Below are 21329 nucleotides of genomic sequence, written 5' to 3' on the forward strand. Positions count from 1 at the left end.
GATAGGTGAAAATATTAATTAAAGCATACTATTTCAAACAAACAAACCACTGAAATTCACCAGTTATAGTTATCTCAAGTAACTATAGCTCATGTTCTAAAGTAACTATAACTCACACCCTCGCCATGCACTGCTAAATACCTCACATATTATGTCACTTATGATATGTTCTATGACATCATTGATGACAACACTGTGCATGAAAGGGTGCAAATGCATTCTGCTTATCCCATTTTGTTGCTTCTTCACCTTTGTGCTTCTCCCACAGTTCCACGCTTCTCTTGTCTGCTCCCCTCATGTTCATCTTTCTCCGTTTGCTACTCCCCACCATCGCCTTCCATGTTTCTTCTCCCCACCCTCGCTGCCATGTTACTTGCCCAGGCCTCCATGATTCCACCCACCCCACTTACCACCATGTTGTTTCACCCCAACAATGCTTGTTTATTTTGCTGTCAGTACTCCTTGGGAGTACATGTGTTTTCTTGCTCTTGCCCATGCGCTCTTGTATTCTGCTTTCCTTGTGCCACTGCAATGTCTTTGTGCTGGCTGCTTTCCCCCACACCAATTGTCCATTGCTTCCCCCACCTTGTCCTGCTCTGCCTTTTTTCCAGCCCCACGCACACACACACACACACACATACACACTCTCTCTCTCTCGCGCGCGCGCTCTCTACGCTCCTCTATTCTATTTTGCTACTCTGTGGCAGCGTTCACTTCTTATCTCCCCCCACCCACCCCCCGGATTGTTCTTCGGGACCTGCTTGTCCCATTGTTATAAATTAAAAAATGTTTTAATCATCTTTGAGGAGGGCCACGCACTTTAAATTTTCTACCAGGCCACTCCATGTCCTACATACCCTTTCATGCATCTTTTTTTTAATTTTTATTCATTTCCCAATCCAAGATGTGCGTCCACCATGTTGGAAAAGTACATTAAAAAACAAACATAATGACCACCGTCCATGACCTATGTGCGAGCATGTGTGGAGAAATATGCTTGTGCATATGTCATCATGCTGGGGCCGACATAAAATCATGATGCATGCGTCTGCATGACTGGTAGTGTGCATGCATATGCATCATTACACTGTGGTGGGGGTATGGTGATGTTGTGCAGCATTGGCAATAACAATCTATTTTTCTTTTTGCTGATGCTAAACAGTGTTGGTCAAAAATAATATTAGCAAAACCAAAAGGCAAAACCTACTTGCTGTGTGAATGCTTGTTGAAGCAGGAGTTTGGTTGCCTGCCCGCTCCCCACAGAACCATTGAATAATGACTAGTGATTACTCATGCATAAAGGAAATGGTTGAGTGATAGAGAAACATTGAGTGAAAGTAATATTTAATGGAGAATGTAGAAGAGTGACTGGAATAAGTGATGAAGATGTAGATGAGTGAGGAGAGTAAGTGATGAAGAATGTAGAAGAGTGAGTAGAATAAGTGATGGAAAATGAAGAAAAGTGAGAGAAATGAGATGGAGAGTGTCAAAGAGTGAGTAATAACTGTTGGAGACTGGAGAAGAGTGAGAGCAATAAATAATGGAGAAGAATGACAGGAATAAGTAATGGAGAGGAGTAAGGGGAATACCAAGGAGAATGCAGGAATTGTAAGGAATGAGTAATAAAGATTGTAGAAGGGAAGGGGAATATAATGGAGAAGAGTTTAGGGAATATGTAATGAAGATGTAGAAGAGTGATGTAAATAAGTGATGAGGAATAGAAGAGTGAGGAGAATAACCGATGGAGCTTGAAGAAGAGTGCGGGGTTAAATGATGGGGAATGTTGAAGAACGAGGGAAATAAGTGATGAAGTATAAATGTAAGGAAAATATGATGGTGAAGGAAGAAGAGTGAGAAATAAGTAGTCGTTATTACAGACCAATATCTCTGTTACCTTTCCCTGTAAAAATTCTAGTACGATATGTAAGCAAAATGTTGTCAACACATCCGGAAGGTCTAAAGCTCCTAGAAGAGGAGCAGTTTGGCTTTAGACCAGCACATGGTACTGGATCAGCGCTGGTACTTGCAATGGATGATTGTGGCTAGAGATAAATTGGCAGCTCTGATACTACTCGATCTGTCAGCCGCTTTTGACACGGTAAATCATAAGATACAACTTTCAAGATTAGTAAAGAGTGGAATTGATGCAACAACATTGAAATGGATAGGTTCCTATCTGACAGATAGATGTCAAGTATGGAGTTCCCCAGGGGTCAGCGCTTAGTCCGATTCTTTTTAATATTCTCATGCGGCCTCTCATAACCCTCATTAACTCCCACAACATCCGGCTGGTCAACTGCGCAGATGACACTCCATTGATATTGTCTTTAGAAAACAGTAAGCCAGATGCACTGGAACTCTTTTCACAGCTGTCTGAAAGACACTGTGAACTGGTTACGCAACAGCTTCTTAAAATTCAGTGGGGATTAAACAGAGATTCTTTGTTGCTCAGCCAGTAAAGTCCCAATGGAACGCCCTACCGATTTTTGGCCACTGATCAGGGATGATGACCAAAAAAAACTCACAGATGGTCCGCAATCTGGGGGTTACCTTGGTTATAAGTTCTCTTTGGAGAGCCAAGTCAATAAAATAGCAGCTACCTTCTTTGCACTTCTTCAGAACATAAGGAAACTCCTGCTGATCCTACCCACTCCGGCTAGAACACGAATAGTGGAGAGCACTATTTTAAGCAGTCTCAATTATTGCAACGCGCTTTTGCTAGGAGTACCAGACTATTTAATAAATATATTGCACAGAGTACAAGCAGCAGCCGCAAACTTAGCGCTAAACAGACCAAGAATTTCATCCTTCTCCACTGCCCTGAAAGACCTTCACTCTCTGAGGATAAAACAAAGGATAGCATTTAAATCACTTTGCATGGTTTTCAAAGTGATTCAGGGTAAAGGCCCTAAACCATTGAAAAGTAAACTAGTAAGATATGTACCTAGGAGGAATCTACAGTCAGTGACCCAAAATCTTATGTGTATTCCCAAATTTTGGAAAATAAGACCGGGAGGACGAGCATTCTCATTCAAACCGGCTCCGCTTTGGAAAAACCGGTTTCATTGAGAAACACTACTGATTTAATGCATTTTAGGAAAGCACTAAAAACCTGCCTTTTTCCATGTAATTGTTCCAGCCATTTCACAGCAGCACCATTCATGAGAAGCAAGTGCCAGGATACCTTTTAGGTGACCGTGCGCTCTGTAAATACTATCAATAAATAAGTATGAGACCAGGAGGAATAAGGGATGAGTGATGTATTAGAGTGAAGGGAATAAGAGCTGGAGAATGCAGAAGAGTGAGGGGAATAAATGTAGAAGAAAGGAGAAGAGTTAGAATAAGTTGGAAAATCTGGAAGAGTGAGGGGAACAAATGACGGGGAAGAGGCGAGCAAGGGGAATAACTGATGGAAAATGGTTAAGAGTGAGGAGAATAAGATGGAAAATGTAGATGAGTGAGGAATTCAGCTGTGGAAGACTGAGGGAAATGAGATTGAGAATGTAGAAGAGTAAGGGGAATAAGATGGAGAATGTAGAAGGCTGAGCAATAGGTGATGAAGACGTAGAAGAGTGAGTGGAATAAGTTGTGAAGAATGAAGAGTGGGGTGGCTAAACGGTGGTGAAGATAGAGTAAGGGAAATAAGTGAAGTGTAGGAGAGTAGGATCTGCTTCTTATAGTTACCCCCACTTTTTTGCTGATGTATCACTGTTTTCGACTTAGATTGACTGGGATCCTGCTATCCGGGACCCCAGTCTAGCTGCTCTCTTCTCTAAATTGATTGCATGTACTTTGGGTACACTCCAGATTGGATTCTGGGTTACCCTTATAAGTCCCTAGTATATGGTATACTATGTACCCAGGGAATAGGTACCCCAGAGGCCTCTCCGGGGCTGCAGCATGTATTGTGCCACCCCTGAGAGACCATTCAAACTGACACCACAGGTCTGCTACTGCAGCCTGTGTAAAGTGGTGCATGCACCCCTTACTTAGATATAGGTTCACTATATCTATTCTAAATCACTGTACATATAAACCTATTAGTCACCCCTATGGCAGGCTTTACAATCCTGAAGGCAGGTTGCTGGGTTTTATGTGAGAGGGTGCACCTGCATGAGCAGAACCCCTCTGCAGCCTTGGGAATCTATTTTCCGGGGTTGTGATGCAGCCAACCATATATATTTAAGTGCGTTATAACCTCGCGGTAAAAGCTAACTTTAAAACGGCTGCTTAGAAACATGTCGTGTTTGGTGTCAAAAACCTTGGAATCATACCTCCCCGCCAGTAACTGGCGGGGGAGGTATGATTCCACCCTTCTAGAGGGATATATGTGACACACCGGGCTACCCGGTACCAGCTTTCTCGACCTGGGCATCACAAAATGGATGCTGCCATCCAAAGACACGAGTCTGCCCTCCTGCTGCTGAGCCAAGCTCGAGCAGGGGAAGGCCTGACAATAGGTTTCCTGTCACAGAGAGGTGTGACCACCTCCTAGACAGGCTTTAGTGTATTGGGGCTGTGTGGTTGCACTCTGAGAGTGCTTTGAAATCTGCACTGGAGGCACATTTGGTGTCCCTGTGCGGCAGGAGCCTATCAACCATTGCCCCTAGTGCATCAAGAACCCCGCTGTTTCTCGTTCATAAAGTGAAACTCAATTTGTTACAGCATTTCGTTGGTTCGTATGAATGATGAGATTTGTAAAGCACCTACCTACTCCAAGGAGTATCCCGGTCCTAGAGGACAAGCAGCAAGAGAGGGCAAGTAAAGCCACTAAAATTAGAGTGTAAATAGTTCGATTTTGAAGTCTTTGCGGAAGGCCGATTCAGAGGAGATCTTGAGCAGTGCGAGTGGAATTTGATTTCATGCAGCCCTGGTCAGTACATAGAAAGAGCAGCAGCATGTCTTGACTGCTGAAATCTTGGGAAGATAAGAAGCATGGAAGAAGTGGAACGAAGGTCTCTCACAGGCGCGTAATGTTGAAATTGCACAATTTTATATTTTGGGCCCTGCCGGTGGAAAGCCCGATAGGTGAGCGTGAGGGTTTTCAAGTGAATTCTCTTCTTTAATGGAAGCCAATATAATTTTCGGAGACAATCAGAGATGTGATCTCGCTGGTAATGCCCACGATCAGACGAGCCGCAGGAATTCGTACAGCCTGCAGGTTCTTGATCAACCTATCATGTAAACCCAGATGCAGTCCGTTAGCGTAGTCCAGTCTGGATGTGATTAACATGTGTACCACAGATTTAAGAGTGGACATGAGTAAAACAAATAAAAAATTCTACAGTGGTCTTAAGAGGGCAGAACAAGATGACATTATTGAGTGTATCAGGGGAATAAGGATAGCTTATTATCAATTTTAATAACCCTTAGGTTCCGTACTGTAGAGGCAGACTTCTGAAGGGGGGGGGGGGGGGGGCAGGTCCAAGGGCCAGAAGTTAAAAACCCACTCTTCTTTTACATGACCAAACAGGAGGATCTCGGTTTTATTAGTATTGAAAAGCAGATGGTTGATCTACAACCAAGGGATAGTGGCAGTAAATTCAGCTTTTAGTTTCTCCTCCAGAGAAGCGGGATGAGTATTAACTGTAGCGGAGTGTCAACAGCGTAAGAGATGGTTTTCAAGCCAAAGGATTCAATAAGCTTAGCTTTGTAACCAGGTTTTGTTATGCAAAATACATACCTACCAGCATTATCTTAAAGATTTTGGGGGCCCTAAGCATGAAATGTTTTGGGGAACCATGTTTGGAACAACTTTGAGCTTTATTACCCATTTTTTACTAATTCAAGTACCTTTTTTGCATAATGACACTGATTTACACATTAAAGTTTAAGAAACACACAGAAGTGAGCTTGAGGGAAAGTTAATTTTCTCAGGGGCCTCATGGAAGGCTGGATAGTGCCCGCTTTGTCAATCCCTTGAACCTCTCTGATACCTACAAGGAATACCCCCTTCACACTACACCTCTTTAAATATACACAGTTGCATATATTTGGCCATCTCTCACTCAGACGTACCCCCTTTCCGACTACTCTGAACAGAGCTCCAGTAACCTGAAGCTTCACTTCCTGCTTTATCGTTGCCGATACAGCGCAATGACAAGTATTGGGTAAAGTTGGGGACCACTTGGAACATGCGCACAAAGAGCAGAGTGGAAACGGCATCGCCTGTGCTTCCGGTCTGCCGTCACGTGACGCGTCATGTTTGTGCGAGTGAGCGTCAGTGAGGCTGTCGTGGGCTAGGTTCAAGCCACTTCACGGTGTGCTGTCTGCATGTCACTTAGGCCAGGTGTGTGCCCCGCGGACTGTGAGCAGATGCCCCCCCTATGCACTGTCGCAGCATGGCCTAAGAAGCCTCCCTCCTCAGAGAACTATTTTGCTTTCACCCCCTACACTCTCCAAACTTAACCCTTGCACCCAACCATTCCCGTTTTTTGTTTTATTTTGCATCCATAGGTTACAGTCTTTTCGGCGGTGTTTCGTCTTTCCCAGGTCATCAATGTAGTGTCGCGCTCTAGTCTTCACGACGTGACGTGATGACGTAGAGTGCAGCGGCCATTTTGGGTGCGGTTGAAAAGAGCGAGGAGCCCGCAAGCATAGCGGAGGTCTCCCGGCGCTCTCCCAGATTGTGTACCTACAATAAATATAATTTTACTTACCTGCAACCTCCTGTGTGAGAGTGTCCTTCCCCAGGGGAGCCTGAACATTACAACTGGCGACGAGGACGGGACCCGAAAAAAAAAAATGGGAGATACACGAGGACCACGTGGAACCAGGGACATTGAACCAGCTTAACACACACCAGCAGCCAGGGTGTAGCAGCCGGCTACAAACAGGTACGGAACTAGAGGGAGAGCGCGGCAGAGGGGACGCTCGCCATCATAAGCAGCCAGCCACGCGCAGAAACAGTCCTGACACAGCAGCTGCAACCAAGCTGACAGCAGCCAGGTGGTCTGCCCACGTGGCGAGGAAGGGAAGGCAATAGTCACCACACGCCACCCTATGCATACGCTAGGACACAGAAGGGGGCAAACACAGCAGGAAAAATATTTCCCCCAGGTGAGAAGAGCAGCAGGGCAAAAAAACAATGATCGAAGTGCAGAGTCAGTTGGTACCACGTTCGAAGAAGATAGAAGGAACGCCTGGGGCCCTGGCGGAGCAAGCAGAACATAGCACAGGGGGCGGATCTGCATTGCAACAGAGCCCCCCACGCCTGCACAGACAAAGCGTTCCAGGCAGTCCGAGAGGAGAGGAAGAGCCACCTGGAAGAAGAGCGGAAATGTGTGCTCAAACGTCCTCACTCACAACACCGATCCCCTTCTTACCCAAACCAGGGGATCCCTCGATGAAGTGGGAAGATTGGAGGGAATACTTTATGAACTATCTGGAGGCCCTGGAGGATGAGAATGGAGAAGCATTTCCCAGCAAAAGAAGGAAGAGGATATTGCTTCACAACCTAGGTCCAAAAGGCATCAGAGTGTTCCAGAATATAGTCCCGACCCCATAACAAGCGGCTGATGACGAAGTGTTCCAGCATGCGATTGATGATCTGAATAAACATTATAGGCCGGCGGTGTGCACGTCCATAGATAGATACAACTTCCAACAAAGGAAACAAGCAGTGGGGGAGTCCATAGACGAGTACGTAGCAGCGTTGAAGAAATTGGCAGTCACGTGTAAATTCGGTACATTACACAATGAATTCATTAAAGATCAAATTGTCATGCACACCACGAACTCAGTGATCCAGGACAAGCTGTGGGTAAATGGAGATACGACCCTGAAGGAAGTCATAGCCATGGTGAAGAACGCAGAGCTATCGAAAAGATGTGCGGAGGCAGCGAAAAAGGAGGCAGCCGCCAGGCCCATGGTGAACAAAGTCACTGAGGCAGAACCACCGGAAAGAGGCAAGGGAGCAACAGGGGACACGAGGACACAGGCCAAATGGACGTCCAGACCAGCACCGGCAAAGAAACCTGGCAATGAAGGCAAGAACATGTGCTACAGGTGCGGCAGTCTGTCTCATCCAGCCTATGATAAGCGGTGTCCTGCCTTTCGTGCCAAATGCATGTTCTGCGGGATCGTAGGGCACTACGAGAAAGTATGTCGCCGCAAGCAAAAAAGACCGACAGTCAAGTACGTCGCACAAGGGTCAGATGTAGAAGGAGAAGGCGAAGAAGAAGAAGACAGCATGTTGTGCATAGAAGAACACATACTGGGGATCAACTGCAACGGCTCTAAGAAACTCCAATGCGACCTTGTGATAGGAGGAATACCGATAAAGATGGTAGCAGATTCCGGATCCCCGTACACCATAATACAACAGACGCTGTGGGATGAACACTTCAAAGACCAGCTGGGACACCACCTGGAACCCCTGGATATTCGTCCAGTCACATGAGACCCCATTCCCATGGTAGGATACCGAAGCCTGAAATTTGAATTCAAGGAACGGAGTGCAGGATGCAAACTATACGTGGCAGAGAAAGGTCCTTCGGTCCTAGGGTGGATCGACCAAGGAGACTTGGGAATACAGTTGAACCCCGGTGGCACCACACAAGTTCTGATGACCAGCGACGAGCAACAACCGGAGGTCACAAAACTGAAGGAAGAATTTCCCACTGTGTTCGGAGGCAAAGTCGGCAAATTGACTAAATTCACGCACAAGATCGATCTCAAGGCAGATGCGAAACCGGTGTGTCACAAGGTGAGAAATATCCCACTGGCTATCAGAGAGAAAGTACAACAGGAATTATGCATGCTAGAAGATAATGGCATTATAGAACCGATAACTAGTGCAGAGTGGTTGGCACCGTTGGTGTTAGCAATGAAGCCAAACGGCAAGGTGCGTCTGTGTGTGGACCTGAGGGAATTGAACAAAAACATAATAGTGGAAAAATTCCCACTACCAAGGATAGATGAGATGCTGGCAAAAACTAAGGGGGTGAAATGGTTCTCAACCATCGACCTCACCTCAGCCTACCATCAAATAGCCCTACACCACACATGCCGGAAATTGGCATCGTTCATAACCCCCTTTGGGTGCTATCACTTTCGCAGGATGCCATTTGGACTGACCTCGGCAGCAGCCGTATTTCAGAAACGTATGCACAAGCTATTCAAGGAAGTGGATGGAGTTCAGTACTTCCAAGATGACATCTTGGTGATGGGCATGAACAAAGCAGACCATGACGCTAAGTTGTCCGAAGTCCTACATGTCTTGGAACGCAATGGACTCACTGCGGAGTGGGACAAGTGTCGGTTTGGAATGACATCTGTCACATACTTAGGCCACTAGATCAGCGACCAAAGCATCACACCTAAACAATCCAATGTCAAAGCGATATGTGATACACCACCTCCGGGAAACAAGGAAGAAGTCAGGTCATTCCTTGGCATGGCCGAGTTTTACAGCAAATTCGTACAGCATTTCGCCACCAAGACACACCACTTGCCAACTCCTCCGGGGCAAGACAACCTTCGAGTGGACGGAGGAGACACAAGAAGAATTCCAGAAGATCAAAGCGGACATCCGCACAGCAGTTCCTCTATGTGGATTTGATCAGCAAGCAAGATCAGTTTTAACGACGGACGCGAGTGAGAGGGGCCTAGGAGCGGTCCTAATGCAAGAGACAAAAGATGGGGAACTGGCCACCCTCAGCTTTGCATCCAGATCTTTGTCGCGTACGGAGCAGAAGTACAGTGTAATAGAAAAGGAGATGTTGGCAGCAAGTCTGGGCCATGGAGAAGTTCCGCCAGTTCTTATGGGGCACGAGTTTCAGGCTAAGAACAGACCATAAGCCTCTGGTCAAAGTCCTCGCATCATCTGGACATGCGAATGCGACCCCCCGCATCGCGAGGATGACCTTGAAATTGTTGGACTACAGGTATGATGTAGAACACATCCCAGGAGCCAGAAATAAAGTAGCCGACTATCTCAGTCGCGCCTCAGCCATGGAGGAAGCTCCACGCGGTTCCGAGGATGAGGATACCAGAGTGGCGTTCATGGAGGATCACGAACTAATGATAAGCGAGCAGGAGTGGAAGGAATCATACGAGAATGAATCAGACATCGGGGCTGTCCAGCAGTTCATACTAAGAGGATGGCCTGAGAAGAGGCACGTGGAGGCAGCGCTCAGAAAATTCTTTGAAGTGAGAGAGGAATTATCGGTTTGTGACCAAGGGATCTTCCTGCGGAGAGGAGAAAAGGTAGTTCCTCCCAACACGTTGGTGCCACATTTACTTGCCCTTATACATGAAGGACACCTGGTTATTGTGAAGACGAAGCTCAGGGCGAAACAGATGTACTGGTGGCCTGCTATGGATAGCCAGATAGAAAGGCACGCGCGGGAGTGCGAACAATGCCAAAGAGCGGACAAGTCCCAAAGCCTGATGCGCCCACCCTTAGGAAAGTTTGACAACCCTGCTAACCCTTGGGAGGATCTGTCGATAGACATCTTGGGTCCAGTATTGGATGCTCAGGGAGTCCAGAAATATGTGGTAGTACTCGTAGACCGGTACTCCAAGTGGCCAGAGATCGACATACATGGACACCGACAAAGTATTAAAGTTTCTAACAACCATGTTCCTTAGAGAAGGTATTCCACGCTCCATCCTAAGTGACAATGGGCCTCAGTTTACATCGGAAAAATGGAACGCGTACATGGGAAGGAATGGTATAAAGGTCAAACACACATCCATATATCATCCGGCGGGAAACGGTCTAGCCGAGAGGTTCAATAGAGTCATCATGGGCTCGGTACAGTCGGCGATCGGAGCCGGGAAGGACTGGGAAAAAGAATTAAAGTGCATGTTGTGGGCCTACAGGATTACCCCGACCAGCACAGGATACAGCCCCTTCCAGATCCTAAGAGGTCGAGACCCATTCACGAAGGACAATGTTGCATGGAAGGAGCGCACTATCACGAGCAAGTGGTCTCCAGCAGTAGTGCACCACAATCTGGAAAAGGCGCAAAGAATATATACGGAACACTTCAATAGAATACGAAATGTCAAGGAGACGGAGTTAGAGAGAGGAGAGTGGGTTCGAGTGAAACTAGCCCAGTTAAGAAAGAAAGGTGATAGCAAGTTCAGTGCACCCATGCAAGTGTAAGAGGTTTACAACCGAGCAGCCCTGCTGAGCGATGGGAAAGTTTGGTCTCTGGACAGGATGTCCAAATGCAACCAGATATTGCGATGGAATGAAAGAGAAAGTGGACAGGCAGAAACCCCCCAGACTCAAGGTACTGAAGTCAATCCGGTGGAAGAAGGAACAGGAAATACTAGAGAAAGAGAGAGAGAGGAGGACGTAGAGATGGGGAGTGATCCTGGTGCCTTGGAACTCTCGGGAAGCACCAGTGGAACGCCTCGAAGAGGTGCTCCCCTGAGTACAGAAAGAAGTGGAGCAAGAAATCCCCAAGAAGTTGCCGTGTACACTTCCAGTACTCCGGTGAGGCGTACCCGCACCGGCAGAGCTGTGGTAAGACCGTTGAAGTACAGAGACTTTGAGATGGGAGACGGGAATGAGCCCACCAGCAGGTAGACAGAGAGACATTATCTTATGTTTGAAATGTATATCCATAAAGGAGGGAGATATGTAGTGTCGCGCTCTAGTCTTCACGACGTGACGTGATGACGTAGAGCGTAACGGGCATTTTGGGTGCGGTCAAAAAAGCGCGGAGCCAGTGAGCATAGCGGAGGTCTCCCGGCGCTCTCCCAGATTGTGTACCTACAATAAATATAATTTTACTTAACTGCAACCTCCTGTGTGAGAGTGTCCTTCCCCAGGGGGGCCTGAACTTTACAGTCAATATCAGCGTCATTGATTTTAGTTTAAAACATCTGTTGTTTTACTGTGCTTAGATGCACAATACCGCTTTAGGCTTCGGAGAGCCGCATGAAAGGCTAGAGGATGTCGATCCGACGCCAGAAAGATCTTTGAACTGTAAATCATAAACACTTTCGGTACAGAGAAAAGAAGTTTAAACAAAGAAAACATTTTCACTTCTCCCACCTTACTAAAGTGACTGTAAATCCGTTTACATACATGTAAAGACAGCCTCTCTCTCTAGAACACTCGCAAACTACCCCACCCCCCCAATCACCATGCCTGTATTCGAAAAGAAAACTGTTATTGCGCTTCAGTGGCGTCTGACAAATAATTACTTGTACATATAGTGCCTTTTTCTGCACTTGTATTTCTAGGCGCCGTTAATAACAGCTGTTACTATTACCCATTCTGGTGGTACTCAGTTTAGCGGCCTTGGAAGGATGCGTCGACCCTGCTGTGTGTCAAACTTATGCTGGTCTTAAGGTGGGGGGACTGTTAACTCGCTGCACATCACGCACACCGGAAGAGGTCCAAGCAGCCTTGAAAGAAAAGAACTAAAAATATGACCCTGTTAACGTTATCATTCTTGCTAGATAGGTTTTTTTAATTTTTTTTTATTTGCAGATAATACGCATTGATACATTTCATTTGACAAAAGACAGGGCGAGGAACAGAGACCATGCTCAGAAATCGTTAGCCATGTGACCCACACGTGACTCGCCAATGTGTCAGTCAGGGAGTTCTCGGTGTGTTCTTTAGCTCTGCAGGGAAACTACACGTCCTAGAATCCAAAGTGGTGTCAGCGGAGCTCACTAGGACTGGCGGAAGGCGGCCCGGGGCCAGCTGTCAGTCTTTGAAAATATGACCACTTTTTCTACGAGTCATTTTCACAAGAAGAAAACACGTTGGGCGTGTTGAGAGCCTCTCGTGACACAAAGTGATACTTTCCAAGAATCCGTGTAGGCCGCGGGGCAGTGTTTTGCTAATCCCGGACTTGAAAGCGCTACTTGTGAGGCACCTCGAGCCCTGGTGATTATCTCACGTCACTTTACCTGCTCTGGGATCCGAGTTATTTTTACCTTTACTGCCCCTCTGCTCCCCGCCCAAACAAGCATAGTTACTGCTAAGAACATGTCGAATTATCACACACTCCTATGCTGTGAGTAGCTCACTCAGTCCAGTTGTTAGGTCTGCCTTACAGACCGCTTTAGGTGTTTTTCAACCTCAAGTAAACAAAATCGAATACTACATGAATACCTACGTAGAGGGGCTTCAGGTCAACCCTCTTCCTCCATTGGTCTGTTAAACTGACATTCACATTTTGCATCCACCCACTGCTCATCATGGGGCGATGAGTCAGCCCACTTCAACCATTGGCTATTTTGCACTGTGAGCACACCATTTTGCTTGTTCCCATGTGCACATCTGTCTACAAAGAAGGTGCTGCTGAGCCCATACTCTACTTTGTTACTCTGACAGTGTTTTTTTTTCTTTTCTTTCCATTGCTTTGTTTTTTTTAGACACTTTGTGTGTTTAAACAATGTTTTTGTGGTACAGTAATTCAAAGGGATTAGTACATTTTCTTTGTGCCAATAAGAATCATATTTTCTTATGATGTGCGTTAGAACTTAATTCGTTTTCTATACCTGTTCTAAGTCCATCATCTTCTTGTGAATGCTATATTCACTCTAAGTGGGAAGGGTATGCCCAGACGTGGGTCCTGTGCTCACTGCGCCACTGGGTTCAAGCTAGCCCGGCTGATGACGGATGATGCCCCGAAATCAGTCCCTGGATGGCTATTTCCGGTCCAGGGAGGACCTGGCTTGGCAGTTCGGGCTGGACTGTTCCCATGAGGAACAGGGTCAAGACTGATTTGCATATGGCTGGGTCCAAACTGGGGTGGCAAAGTGAGCTAAAGAATGATGGATTAAACCCAGATCTCTTGACTGGGGTAGTGTCTGAAAACTTTCAGCACTACCTCCATTATCTTGTTGTGTTGTCTAAGTAAACAAACCTGCAAGGAACACTGCACTCTTCTGTTAAAATAGCTTTTTTTTAGTTTTAACGTTTTTATTACAAACTTATGGTAGCCATTGTTTTGCATGGGCGTGTTTTATTTTTCTTTCTCTTTGCAGTATTAGCTCGCAATAAAAAACAGTTTTAAAAAATGAACCATCGTGCCAGTTTGACAACGCCTGACATATGCTTTAGCAGTGTCGATTTGTTTGTAATGTCCTTACTACTTGCTGGCCTGGATTTGGAAAAGACCATCAAACACTACAAGTACCAGAAGGCAAAGGAAAAACAAAGATGGGTGAGCGGCTCACACCGGGCAGGGGACATGTTGAGAGTGTTATTGCAATGCCATACTGCTATGACATCCCACAGGTCTGAGCATCGACTCCTCACCCTTTCTTTGTCGCAGGTCTTATGACCCTCATGATGTAAGGACTGTGATGTGGATGAAGCATCCGTGTAATGTGATTGATTACTGTTAAGTAATTGAAGAATTACATCCCAGTGGAGTGTTCATCTCCCACCTAATGCTATTGGCTGCGTGTGGCTATCCCCTGCCTCCACTTTGGTACTTGTATTAAACTGCATCAGGCATCACTTTATATTGTAGTAGGGGCCACGAGAATTATGCAATTGTGTGGCTGCTGCGCTTTCCGCATAATTATGGATTTGCCATGTAATCCATCATCTGCTGCATAATGTACTTATTTTAACCTCGAAAAATGGTTCTAGCTCAAATGGATCAAAAGTTACTAAAAACGCTGTGACTAGTGTTGCGATAAAGTGTAAGGCTTTTCTCAAAGTTTGACTGGTCAACTTTCTGTTGCTTATTGCTGTATTTGTATGGTAAACTGGTGTTAGTGCAGTGAACCCTAGCCCAGTCAGTGTTAGTATGTGTAAAAATGACAAAATAATAAATACTGTCACCAAATGGGCTGCATTGCACCGCATAATTTAGTTAATCTTGTATCATAATTTGATCCTTCCCTGCCGCATAATTCCAGTGACCTTTACTATAGCCTTCTCTGCTGGCTCCCTCAGGAGTGTCGCACTCCCATGAGCACATTAAACCCAGAAATACTGGCTTTTGCCAGAGACATTTTTTGTGTTTTGGTAAGAGCACAAGTTCTAATGAAAAACCAAGCAAAGAAAAAGCAACCAGAAAATGGACTGCCTGTTTATGCGGCACGGGGGGTTGCCTCATGGGATCTTCAGTAATAAAACATATTTTTCTTTTTAAAGCTTACTGTTGTAGACTCGTGGCTCCATGACACTCACTACCCACATAACAGGTGTAATTATAAATCAGTTAAACCTTTCTTTCAGATTACACAGATCCCTGGAAGAGGCACAGTGGCCCACGGGGCCAGGCACCCAGCTGCTCATAATTCCCTGGGAGGCGGAGGGGGGAGGGGCGACGGGCTTTGCTTCCCTGAGCTGCATTTGAATGCAAGCCGCTTTCTCTCTCTCTCTCTCTCTGTCCCTGTGAATAGCAGGCTTGTCTGTGCTCTGGCCTCCCTTTCTGTCCCTCCCCTCGGCCCAGACCTCCTTCCCAGCTGGAGTCCTGCGGGTCGTATTTGTTCAGCTTTGGAGCGGCGGAGGCGGAGCCTGTCCGGGCAGCCAGGAGGCCTCCTCTTGCTGCCCTGCCCCCACTCCGGTCTCTGCTGCTCCACCCAAGACCGGTCTCCGGCCAGGGCCCCACCCTGCACGTTTGCGAAGGCCCTGCTGTATTTTTAGGGAGGAATGTCACCAGCAGCTCTTAAAGCGAGCAAAGGGACGGTGGGGGTGGGTCGGGGTCAGTGGCCACACACCTCTCAGCTGTTTTTCATGAAACAAAATCTGTACCACTGAGAGTTCAATATGTAAATGTCCCTTTAAAAAGTGCAGTTAACTAGGTCCCTGGCCATGGTGCACACACCTAAAAGCTGCCTAGGACCTCAGTGGAATGTGCACTTTCGACTCTTGTATGGCAACACTGTGCTTGCATAGTCGTAACTCGGCCTCCGTGCTTTAAATGGGCCGATACTGAGTATCGGCACTGTATTTTGAGAGGGAGAGTGCCTGCACTTCTCAAGAGTGGCGCCATACTTCAAATTGGAGAGTACCGGCACTTCTTAGAGACATGCAGGTACTCTGGGACAGGGTACATGCACTTCTAGTTTTCCGTTTCAAGCACTGAGGCTGCTGTCCGCAGCCCCCGTACCATAGCTTCTGCCACACCCGTGCTAGCATGGCTGCATGCAGGGGCAAAGGTGCCAGCATCCCGGCACAAGCAAGGACACAGGGCACCTGTTCCCACGTGGGACAGTAAAAGACAGCCATGATTCGGACGGAATGCAGTGGGCTCCTCCCACCCCTTGTGCCACTGCACTACTAATAGTTATAACTCTGGCCCCCATGCCAGACGTCACATCTTTCGCCAGACCTGATTTATGTAACCAACAGCGTTTTGCATTTCATTCTTTAGCCGTTGCATAGTGTTGGAGAGAACAACTCCCAGAATGCAACGCATTCTTGGCTAAAAAGCCATGGCCGATGAAGGGGAGGGAGGCATAGAAAGTTGGGCTAGCCAACAACTTTTCAGGCCATTAGTCACGTTGAACCCCGTGTTTAGCCTAGATTCTTACATGGAACAACATTAAAGTTTATTTAAATGAAACACAAGACCTGCTTGTATAAAACACACACTGGACATATTTCAAAGTGCTCTCAAATGCAATAAGGAAAAAAAAGGAAGCTCAGAGAAATCACATGTTTGCCTAGGATCACACCGCTTGGTCAGGCGGGGAAGCCGGGAAAAATCCATGTTTTCTGATTCACATTGTGCCATTCAGCCATTACATGGATGTCAATTTCCCTGTCCTTTTTTACGTAAAAGTTCTAATGTTTATACTCTAATTCTCGGCACATTCGGTTAGAGAGGGGTGGCTCGGCTCGGTTTGGGCTTGAGGGTTCAAGAGGACCTCGAGCTGAGCCAGAGCTTGATGTCCGCATCCTTTTCAGCGTCTGTGTTTGGGCTGGTTACCAGTCTCTTGGAGCTGCAAGAACTTCTAAGTTTACCACTTAATATCACATTAACATCCTCCTGTTTTTAGCTGGAAGCCTAAAAGACAGCACAGCTGTCTGGTATGCAAAGACATCTTGTGGACATTCTGTAAGCTTCTCTGGGAATGCATTCCTTCCATTGCTTACTATTGGCTTTGTGGTTTGTAACTCAAATTTGCTTGCTTTTTATCTCCTGGGTTTATTTTTTTAGGCTGTTCAGCTGGAGTTTACCATCGCTCCTTGTACTCTTCCACGAGTGCTTGCTTTCTGTAAGCAGGACTTTAAAATTTTTTCTTATCTTGTTACATTTGCTGTGCATTCAATGACAGAGGTCAAATGGCAGGCTTTGTCTTCTGTGGGAGCTTGGTGTTTACTTTTCTTTCTCTGACTTCAAAGTGAGAGGATTTATGTGACGATCGTTCTGGGTGCTGGGGTGTGCTGAAGAAAGGCTGTACAAAGGTATTTTTTCTAGCACTCAACAAAATTTAAATGTCTGTAAATGAACTATGCAAATATTTCAGAATATGTCAGAATTAGTAAAGCACAAAGAAAGCACATTTTTTGTAATTCTGAAGTGTGGCAAAACAAATATTTTAATACATTCAAAACAAATAAAAACACTAGGTGATGCCGTTTGCCTTCATTATTGTTTGTGCTCTTATATCAGTAAAATTGTGTGTTTGTGCAAATGTAATGGTAATTCCAATTGAACATATGTTGTCTGTATGGGCAGGATGTTACCATATGATGCATACTCCACTCTGCACAACTCTACACTACTCTACTCCCCTCTACACCACGCCACCCCACTCAACTTCACTGAAGGCCACTCAACTTCACTCTAGGGCACTCTACAACAGTACAAGCCTCTCTACAACACTCTAGGTCACACCATGACACCCTACACCACGACACCCTATACCACGACACTCCACACCACTCTATCCCACTCGACTCACTACACACCACAGCGCTCCAATCAACACCACAGTGCTCCACTCTACCGCACTTTACTCCAATCTACGACACTCCACAACACTCTACTTCGCTGTACTCCATGTCAACCACAGTGGTGTACAACATGGCTAAACTACATTGGCAAAGACAATACCTCTTGCATAGGCGAGACCTACTGGCTTTGCCAATATTTTTCTTATACATTATGGTACTTGCAGTTAGGTGGTTCTATTTAAGTGATGGACTGCAAATACCATAGCATATAAAGAACAACAACAAGTTTGAGTGACCTACTCATCCCCAACTTAAGCATCTACTAGATATTGGAGCTGCCCCTTTGCAGCCTCTTCTTTTCAGTATGGTTGCGTGCAGCTTTAACTTGTCATTTTTTTACCATTCATTATTAGGTCTAGTGAATCCAATCTCAAAGAGGGCTTTAGGTCTGCACCCTTCAACAGCTAGCTTCCGTGGGAGCGGCCCCTTTAGCCATTGGCTCATGACATTGTCAATCCCATCTTGGACCAGTCCAGAGGAGTTTTTTAAGCTCACCATTGTGCTATTGGCTGTTTGGGCCTATCCCTACACCTTCTAGGAAGTGCTTTCATTGGACTGCATGGTGGACTATTTTACATCTAAAAAAAAGTAGTCCCAGTAGTCAACGCAGAAAGATTTTTTGGAGCACTTAGTAACCACATTCAGCCGCTGGGCTATTGATAAGATTCAGTGCATCTTGCAGCTAACCCAGCTCCTGCCACCATACTGCTGTTGAAATATAAATTCAGCATGCCCCAAGTCTTCGCCAAAGCTGGTAGGTCAGGCTTACAACTGAAAACGCAAGCCAGACCGAATAGCATGGCTAAAACTTGCTAGAATGTTACAGATTGTTTTAATAATAAATAGAGTAAGCTTTAGCTCTAACCAGTGGTATATTTTTCTCTCCCCTCTTGCGATTTGCTGTTTTGGCACATCATTCCGCCGCTTATGGAGTGCTCGAATCACAATGCGTGAGGGACTATTTAAATCACAAAAGTGCACTGAATTATGGCACATTAAACTCGTTATGAATTGTGCATAGAAAGCAATCAATTTGTGCACTACAGCAAGCTTTTAAAAATAACATATTTCAGTCAGCACTCCAATTGAAACAGACCGATTTGCTATGCCAATGCTTGTCTTTTTCTGGAATGAGATGCCCTTTGGCATGGATGTCACTTAAGGGTCATCAGAGGTAACCTTCTTAGCCTTTTGACCCTTGACCACCATGTTTTTCCAAGGACCGCCTTCTCTGAGACATATAAATCATTAAGGAAAGGATTTATTTAACAATGTTTTTCTTTTTTTCTTCTCTACTTTGAAAACAAACATCAGACAAATGCATGCCAGCATTTTTGTACAGAGCGGCATTGTACTTTCTTATGCTTGCTTGCACATAGCACATCTTGTGCATTTAAAGTGTCTTCTGGTGAGGAACTTGCAGTTTTCTTTTTTGTGACAGTGCGATGGAGCTCTCCGGAGCTCATTCAAGTTAGTCGAATCGAAAACGTGAAACGAACTCCAAATGTGTGAAATGTTTTGCTATGTTTTTTCACCATATTGTTGTACGGGATTTTAGAACTCGTGATTCTACTTATTTAGAGAGAGTGAAATGCACTTATATGCACTTTGATCTCATAGCTGCAGACAGTGCGGTAATATATGTGACTTTGTGCTGACTGGTAATCAATTGTTTGGTTTTTTCTGAACACGCACGTGCACCGTATTCCAATACAGCGTTTATGGGCTGCAGTTGATATTTGAAAAAATGTATTATTTTATATTATATTTTTGCTTCGTAAGCACTTAAAACATTTTTTTGTTTTTACCAGAGGCAAAATGATATATTGACCAGGGTCCCCTGCAGAGGGAATCGCATGTTCATGATTCAGATATGTTGTCCTCTCACAGATGTCCATATCAAATACCTTAATGCGCGCGCATCTCTAGTAATGTCTAACAAATAGATCTGTATGAAAAGCAGTGTATGGATTTCCCTTGGGTTGCATTTTTTTACTTCGGGGTGGACCCAACGACTTGGTAAGTGTATGAAATGTCTTGGGGCGTGTTATGATGCGGATGCGTTACCATATGTTCAACTGCATTTGCATGTGTTCCACGTTGGAGATTCCTTGATAGATTGTAAGGCAATGGGAATTCCAAGGTGGGCAGTTGCTCCTGACATTTCGTAAAGGACTGACAACAGGTTGTGTCACCAATAAAGCTTATTGGAACAACCCATCTTATTCAGTGCATCGTGACAGCTTTCCTCCAGGACAGGGTGCACCTGTAGCGCTTCTGGGTGGATCCTGTGGACCCTGTACTAAACCTGTGTCCCGGTTTACCTCGGGTTGCTCTTTAGAACTTCTGTATGGACCCAAAGGCTCTGTAAAGAGGTGTCTGCAAGGGCCTGGGATGACCCTACAGTGCTTCTTGGTGGACGTCACCACGGAGGTGTCAGCCTTCAGCACTTCATGGGTGGGTCCCATGGACCTTGTACCTAAGCTGTCTATGGATTTTCCTTGGGTTTTGCTTTAGGGCTTCTGTGTGAATCCAGTTGACTCTACAGAAGTGTCTGCGATGCACCTGCAGTTCGGGCTGGACCTTATTGCATCTTCATGAAGGTATCTGTTCTCAGCACTTCTCTGTGGACCCCACTGACCCTTCCTAAACTGTCTCCAGATTTTTATTCTGGACTGCCGCTGCAGGTAAGAGCGGTGAGGCTGGCTGGGGGGAATTTAAGAGACAACCACGAGGGAAAATGTATTATTTACTTAATTTTCCCTCGTGATCCTCTCTAAATCCCCATCCCCCCCCCCCCCCCCCCCCCCCAGCTGGCCCCACAGCTCTTTCCTGCTGCGGCTGCTTCTGGAGGGATTCTGGAGACTCTACACAGAGGTGCCTGGATAGCTCTGGGGTGCACCTTTTGCAATTCTGGGTTCTCTCTAAGGAGGTAACTGTGGGATTTCCTTTGAAGCATGCCGTGAGCGCTGCTTGGTGGACTTCACAGATCGTTTACTTAGGTTGTCTATGAATCTCCTGGGGCAGTGACTTTGAGCACGTCTTAGTAGACCCCGCAGAGACATTTTGTTTGGTTAGGCCTTCACCACTCTGTCTTGTACCGCACAATCCCTTTACTGAGGTGTCAGTGAATTTATTTGGTTGCACCTCCACCAGCTCCATCCTAATGTGAAGGGGCGAGCACACTGGCCATGCTCCAACTTTGCAAACAGGTTTCGGTGTATGTGCCCTATCTGGCCCCATAGCTCTTCTGATACAACAACGTTCGTCTACAAACATAGATTTATTTATTTGAATAGGAGTTTTTAATAGTGCTGCAAGCCATCGTCTAGCCACTTCAGGACATACAGTTGCCTACCAGAATATATGAAGCACTGGTTTATGACTATTTAGAATTTATCCAGATCTTTTGAAAGTCCTCTATGTT

At 45.8% G+C, this 21329-nt stretch overlaps 1 protein-coding gene across 4 annotated transcripts in view; it reads left to right on the forward strand.

The window, feature by feature from the left end:
* KLF8 (KLF transcription factor 8) overlaps positions 1-21329 on the forward strand; it is a 763154-nt gene that overhangs the window by 599697 nt on the left and 142128 nt on the right. The gene's annotated exons all lie outside the window — the stretch shown is intronic.

Source organism: Triturus cristatus, chromosome 10 (assembly GCF_964204655.1).
Source record: "Triturus cristatus chromosome 10, aTriCri1.1, whole genome shotgun sequence".
In the NCBI taxonomy this organism is placed as follows: Eukaryota; Metazoa; Chordata; class Amphibia; order Caudata; family Salamandridae; genus Triturus; species Triturus cristatus.